The sequence below is a fragment of the Pinus tabuliformis genome, chromosome 5_2 (assembly GCF_031772625.1).
Source record: "Pinus tabuliformis cultivar Carrire ecotype Pingquan chromosome 5_2, CPIR1, whole genome shotgun sequence".
Classification (NCBI taxonomy): domain Eukaryota; kingdom Viridiplantae; phylum Streptophyta; class Pinopsida; order Pinales; family Pinaceae; genus Pinus; species Pinus tabuliformis.
In genome coordinates this window covers 256819260-256827611 of record NC_142306.1, presented here as the reverse complement: position 1 = coordinate 256827611, position 8352 = coordinate 256819260, and positions in this window count along the sequence as shown.

The following is an 8352-nucleotide window of genomic DNA, read 5'->3' as shown; positions in this document are numbered from 1 at the left end:
TGCTGAAATCCAAACTCTGACAAGATCTAACGAAGACACGAGGCCTCCTTACTAGCTTCTACGACACCAGGATATTATGATTTTGTTGAAGATAGAGAAATGGAACTTTGTTTCTTGCAAGCCCATGTAATAGGTCCTGAAACAAGAGTGAAAACATAACCTGCAGTAGACTTTTGATCATCAGGGTCACCAGCCGAATCGGAATTAGTGAAACCAACCAATAGAGGAGATGCTTTTGCACTGTAATGAATAGAAAACTGAATTGTACCTCAAACATAATGAAGTATTATTTTAGATACTTTCCAATGAATTTCATGTGGGTTTTGCATAAACTGAGCAATAAAGCCAACAACAAAGGAAAGGTCAGGACGAGTATGGGTCAGATACAAAATTTTTCCTACAAGTTGATGGTATAAGGTAGCATCAACTTTAGGGGAAGTACAAGTGACTGAAAGTTCAACTATAGACTAAAAGGGAGAAGGGGATAGCTTACAGTCTTCCATGTGAAAATATTGTAAAATATCACAGGCATACTTGGACTGGGAAAGGTAAATACCTTCCTTGGATTGCAAGACTTGAAGACCAAGAAAATAATACAAGTGTCCTAGGTCTGTCATTTCAAACTTATTTTTAAGGCTAGACTTCACATGGTTTATAAGGTTTGGATCACTACTAGTAAGGATAAGATCATCAACATAAAGAACAAAAATTATAAGAGACTTTCCCACTTTCTTGGTGTAGAGAGTATTGTCAGAATGACACCTAGAAAAGCCAGTTTCTAAAAGAAAGCTATACATTTTGGCTTACCAAGCTCGAGGGGCTTGCTTGAGACCATAAAGAGATTTCTTAAGCTGACATAGAAGGCTAGAGTATTTTTTTATAAAGCCAGTAGGTTGTTCAATATATATTTCTTCATGCAAGTATCCATGCAAGAAGGCATATTTAACATCCATCTGATGGACTTCCCATTTGAAAGAGGCAGCAAGGGAAAGAAAAAGGCGGATAGAGTTCATTTTGGCAATAGGGGAGAAGATTTCAGTATAGTAAATGTGTTCAACTTGTGAAAAAACCCTTAGCCACAAGACAGGCTTTATGTTTGTCAACTTTTCCATTTGGGCCATACTTGGTTCTGTAAACCCATTTTCATCTAACAACTTTTCGTCCCTTTGGAAGAGGAACAAGATCCCATTTATCATTTTCCAATAATGAACGATATTCTTCATTCATAGATGTGTCCCAATCTCGATGGCCTGAAGCTTCTGCAAAGGTGTTAGGATCATAATTCGTTGAAGCTTGAGCCAGTAAAGAAGAGGCTCTATCAAATTGAGAACATGTGCGATAATGATCTGTATGATCACCAGCAAGAGCACATGTTGCATCCTGAGTAGCATGGACCCACTTTGGAAGCTGAGGAGCTAAAGGAGGATCCTGAGAAGGTGGGGGAGGATTGTCATACTCGCTGTCATCACTTGAAGAAGAAATATTTTTAGAAGTAGAAGGGATAGAGAGAGGTGGCACATCCGCTACACTAGGCTCATAGGCCTATATATTTTAAACAAACTTTACATCTCTTCTAATGATAACTTTTTTGGACTTAAGTGGAATAAGTCTATATCCTTTGACATCTTCAGAATATCCAACAAAGATACATTTTTCACTCTTATGTTCTAAAGCTTTATGTTTCTCATCTGGAATATGGGCCCATGTTTCACTTCCAAAAAACGAAAGTGACTTACATCTGATTTAATTGAGCTCCATGCTTCTTCTTGAGTGATGTTCTTTAAAACCTTAGTAGGAGTGTGATTTACTATGTAATTTTCACAGTTAATTTCTTCTGCCCAAAAAATAAGACTAAGTCGTTTATAATGAAGCATACAATTAGCCATTTCCTTTAAGGTGTGATTCTTCCTTTTAGCTACACCATTTTGTTGGGGAGTATATGGAATAGTATGCTGCATTTGAATTCCATTCTCAATGCAAAAGTTGATGAATTTGTTAACGTATTCTCTGCCATTATCAGATCTTAGCTTAAGAATTTGATGTCCAGATTGTTTTTCAACAAAGGCCTTAAAGGCCAAGAACATGTTAAATACTTCACTCTTGAGTTTTAAGAAGTATACCCAAGTGCGTATGGAGAAATCATCAATGAAAGTTAAGAAATACTTGTAGCCAGAGAATGAAACAACTGGAATTGGACCACATTAATCACTATGCACAAGTTGTAAAGGGGCTGAGGTGTGCCAAGAGGCACGTTTTTCAAAACTATCCCGATGATGTTTTCCGAGTACACATCCAGAACAAACACCATCTCTGCAAGATACAATTGGAAGAACTGTCACCATATTTTCTTTACATAGATTCTGAAGGGAGCGATAGTTTAAGTGACCAAATCGATCATGCCAAAGTTTTCTCACTTCATCATTATGAGCAACAAATACCGAGGGAATATTTGATGACCCAAAGTTGTTAAACCTATACAACCTTGTAGAATCATCAGCAATGCGAGTAGCTAAAATCTGTCTAGGATCTCTTAGGTCCTTAATTACAACATTGTGAGGTGAAATTTCAATGATTTTACCTTCACTTGAATGAGTTATCTGATATACAAATAGAAGGTTACAGGATAAGGTTGGAACAAAAAATACATCATTAAATTTACCATTATCTATATGAACAGTTCCAGTCCCTACAACACTAAGAGATCTATCATCACCAACATATATATTTTTGGTGTTACAATCATTTAAAGGAGAAAACATGGCTTTGTTTTTGGCCATGTGATAAGAAGCTCCAGAATCAATGAGCCACTCATGAGAATGATAAGAAGAAGATACATTTAGTGCATAGCCAGACCGAGATGCTTGAAAACCACATGCAGAAAGTTCTATTCCTGAAGATGAAGTTGAATTTGAAGAGTGCTCCAAATGGATGTTATGCTTCTTCATTGCTACTTCCAAGGCTTCCATCTTCTTAAATAATTTGGATTTTAAGTGGCCATCTCGATTACAAAAGTGGCAATGTCTATCAATCTTCTTCCCTTCGTTTTTATTTTCCTTATCATTTTGTTGAAATGATTTTCCATTTTGAGACTGAAATTGCTTAGGACCATTCTTTTTAGGATATGGCTTCTTAGGATTCTTTGAATTTGGTTGCTACTGAGCGGCTAAGGCTTTCTTAGAAGAGTTTCCAAGATTAAGAAGACCATGTTGTAAGAGTTTTTCTTGCTCTCTTATTAAAAAAATCACAAAAGGCATCAAAGGAAGGGGACTTGTAGTCTTGTCATTAAGAAATGAAGGCTTCTCTTGTAGAATGGAAGGTGGAAACAAACACAGAGTAGACTGGTCCCAACTTAGTAAGAATGGAATAGATAAGGTTACCATCTTCTTTCTTAACCTTAATACCTTCCAAGAGAAGTCTAAGGGTCTTGAACTTGGAAAAAAAACTTCAATGGAAGAAAAATTATTGGGGTCCAATGTAAGCAACTCATTTTCGAGTTGATGGGCTCTAAGTTCATTTTTTAATTCCAAAAACTTTAGTGATCTGTTTCATTGCTTCATTGGGAATATCAAGTTCTGCGATATGGAATCTAAGGTCTGGAGAAATAGACATCCCTATCAACCCATGTGCTTGATCTTGCCTATTTTCCCATTTCGCTACCTTATCTTTATCTTTCAGTTTGATTTCTTGGCTTGAGGCTATTCTGTAAATACCTTTACTTCTAAGTAAATCCACAATGTAGGACCACAATTGGAAGTAGTTGGTGCTGTCAAGAATAACTTGGCATGGACTTTCCATTTAAACAGAAACTAAAGCTATAGGTGTTGAAACTAAGTGTTCCAATGGAAAAATCTTGAAAAAATAGGCTGATTAAAAAAAAGGCTCTAAAAATGACTTCCGGATGAAGAAGTTATGGATTTTTGAAGAAAAGTTGTTGAAGATGCTGACGAAGTGCGGGAATGTGCGGAAATGAATGATAATGTTATATTTAAAAAAATCCGCCCCCTTTTCAAGCTTAATCTAATTAGCTCAACAAAAAGAAAGACTTAAACTCAAGACCTCTACTCTCATAAAGTAGCTTTGGACCAAGTGAGCTAGATTAAAAGGTTAGTAACTTTTGGAAAAGAGGATAGGGTTTTTTATTTTGTATTTTTATTTATTTTTTTTGTCAGTGAAGCTTTGGGGTGCGTGCTTATTTGAGAAATGTCTTTTTTTTCCTACAAAACAAAAAGCACAAAACCCAACATGGACATACGAAAAAAAACAAACCTTACAACTTGAAGTTAACTTTAGCTAGAAAGTAATATTTTCCTCAATGTTCTTGATTTTCTGAGATCACACTAAGGCACGATAGAAAAGAGCATACGCATGAGAAAAATCCTTCCTTTCTATTTTTGATTTGCCCAGATCGCATAGAGTCACGGAGAAAAGAGCATACACAAAAATGAAAGGTGTATATCCGATCATAAAAAAAAAACAAAGATCTAAATAAACTGAAATAAACATAGAGAAAAGAACTAAAAACTGGAAATAAACACTGTATATCTCCACATCTTAAAAATGACGTAACTAGGGCTACCAAAAACCTTTTCACGTCAAACGAAAGGGGTTCCTCACTGGAACAAATGCTCCTAACTCAATAGAGTAGTCATCTCACCCTGGAAGTAGTTAGTAACAGTAGATCTAGGAAATGACAATGGATACAGTTCTACCGGCTTCAGATTTGGATCACCAATGGATGTAGCCCTCAAATAGCTCTGATACCATGTGGGAATTTATAGGGTAAGTTCCTCAAATGGAACACCGAAGGAAACCATTCACAAACAGATCACAGATCAATAAACCAGTATTGTTGATGTGGTTAAAACCCTCAAAGAGGGAAACAATCCACGGCTTGAGCCAATGCAACCTCTTTAAGAAATTTATTAATAAAATAATGAAAATTTACATAAGCTTCTCTCATGAATGATTAACCTAGAAATGAACCTCCATGCACTTCAAATAGAGATCATGGACCAATCGGGTGTTAAGCCACAGATCAAGTGTCGATAATATCGAGGAGAGAATGAACCATCGGATCACATCATGTCTAGAACATATCATGGCCATCGGATTGTAAGTTACAAAAGTACATAGTAAAGAAAAAAACTTTACCTAACTCTACACTAGACCAAGTTATACTTAACTATTTCATATGTGTCGGAATATCCTAACACATATATGTCATAGAACTCCTCTCTCTCACAGAACTCCTCTCATCTACAACTATAAGAATCCTCTCAAGATGCCTGGTCTCCATCTCATTCATCCTAAAATAAGTGGATATTTCCATGGGTGTCAAAGTGTGCTTGGGGATTTAATAGAAGGAACTATCACTAAAAAAAATACAATGCAGCATAATAGTTATCAGCAAGAGGAATAACCCTGCCAAGTTACTTCATAACTACATAAAGGTACTCTTGAATTACCTCTTATAAGGAACAAAAGATAACATCAACTACCTATGGAGTCTACCTATGCATGGTAGCAATGAAAAAAATATCAAAAAACACATCTACAATAACGCTGGTCAATCTCTTCTTCTAGTCAAGGGCATGCCCAACTTTTGAAAAGTATCAAGCAGGTCAGGGTCCACCTTATCCAGGATTCTCTTCTTCTTCTACTCTCTCTGTTTAGGTTTAGAAGAATAGGAAAGGTCTTGGAAATTTATGGGTGGGTAAAAGTTATCATACCATTTGGGTTCTTCTATTTTTAATCATTATCTGTAAGCATTGAATCTAAATTACAAAAGCCCTTCAGGTTCATTCTTTTTAGCTTAAATTAACCTAATCTTTGGAGATTTGTAAGGTTTAATGGATCTAAGTATATTCGACTTAAAATATAGTAACATGGTTTAAAACTGTAGGCATTGAGATCATAATCTAAGGATGAAACATAAAATATTTTATGTTCATGATTACAAGAAATTTTAATTTCATGTAACAAATTTTGATGGTCTACCATTTGCATCCTACAAGAAAATTTTCTTGCATCACTTGATCCCTTTGAATTTGGGCATGGTAGAGTCCATTACACAAACAATCAAACATTAAAATAAGGTGAAAATTAAAAAATAAAATTTCAAACATTCTGACCCTAGAAAAGTTAGGGAGGAGTGAACTAATCTGTACAATAAGGAGATGCAAAATGCTTACTTCTCCATTGTCCTTTGATGAATTGTTGGCCGCAATCAAGATCTACGTTATCATAATCATTAAACCCTTTGTACAATAAGGACATGCAAAATGCTTACTTGTGCATTGTCTTTTGATGAATTGTTGGCCGCAATCAAGATCTGCATTATCATAATCATTAAAACTTCAACTCTAGATAAAGTTTATGCTTTGATCATATAAACCATCGAAATTGTCTACCCATGATAACAAAAATTATCTTCAGTAAAAAGTAAGAACTCTTCATAGTCCAAATTCATGTCCATGTAAAAATTACCAAAATTTTAATAAGGGCATGCAAAATTCTTACTTGTGCATTGTCTTTTCATGAATTTCTTGCCGCAATCATTATCATAATCATTAAACCCCCAACTCTAGATAAAATTTATGCTTTGATATATAAACCCTTGAAATTGTTTACCCATAAGAACAAAAATCATCTTTAGTAAACAGGAAGAACTCTCGAGGGTCCAAATTCATACCCATGTAAAAATTACCAAAATCTTCAAGATCTGCATGATCATAATTATTAAACCCTCTTTTCATGAATTGTTCACCACAATCAAGATTTGCATTATCATAATCATTAAACTCTCAACTCTAGATAAAATTTATGCTTTGATCATATAAACATTCGAAATTGTTTACCCATAAGAACAAAAATCATCTTTAGTAAAATGGAAGAACTCTCCAGAGTCTAAATTCATACCCATGTAAAAATTACCAAAATCTTCAAGGTTTGCATTATCATAATCACTAAATGCTCAACTCATAAAATTTATGCTTTGATCATATAAACCCTTGAAATTGTTTACCCATAAGAACAAAAATCATCTTAAGTAAAAATGAAGAATTATCCAAAGTCCAAATTCATACCCATGTAAACATTAGCATAATATTCAAGATCTGCAATATCATAACCATTAAACTTGCAACTCTAGATAAAATCTATGCTTTGATAATATAAACCCTCGAAATTGTTTACCCATAATAACAAAAATCATTTGTTTACCCATAAGAACAAAAATCATCTTTAGTAAAAAGGAATAACTCTTAAAAATTACCAAATCTTCAAGATCTGCATTATCATAGTCATTAACCCTCAACTCTACATAAAATTTATGCTTTGATCATATAAACCCTCAAAATTGTTTACCCATAAGAACAAAAATCATCTTTAGTAAAAAGGAAGAACTCTCAAGAGTCCAAATTCATACCCATATAAAAATTACAAAAATATCCATGTCAAGTGACCTTGCCCTTATATAGATATATATATAGATATATATATATATATATATATATATATATATATATATATATATATATATATATATATATATATATATATATATATATATATATATAATACAAAATAAAATATATCAATTGAAATTGGGTTAAATGATTTAATTTTAAGAAGAATTTGTTATTTTTTGGTAAGATGCTAAGTTAAAAATTAAAAATGATATTGGGATGAGCGTAAACATTTAATATTGACCTCAATTAATAATAAAAAGTTAAATTAATAAAAATAACAAAATTCAATTTGTTATATTTTGATTTTTTTATTAACTCGTGAATAGGACTTGTTACAATACCATGGGCCAATATCATGACTTACCAATACTACAAGTCCAAACACCATAACTTATTTCACAACCAAAAAATATTTTATAACAATATGACAAGATTGTTAACCATGGATACTCACCCTCACTTTACCATGGATATTAACTTGTAAATAGGCTTTGTTACAATATCATGGGCCAATACCATGGCTTATCAATACCACATGCCAAAAAACCATAACTTATTTCATAGTAAAAATATTTTATCTAATTTAATTTTCCAACATTTTTTTAATTGAATCTAAAAGGGAAAACGTATTCCCATAGAAATTAAATTAAGGTTTTAATAAAATTAAGCTAAGATGGATCTATGTTGGTTATATATATATATATATATATATATATATATATATATATATATATATATATATATATATATATATATATATATATATATATATATATATATAGATATAGCACCAACTTATATACATCTTAGCTAAGGATCCAAGGGATGAGAGCAAGAAAATTGACTAATTTTAATAGATTAAATATGGTGCATGAATTTTTAA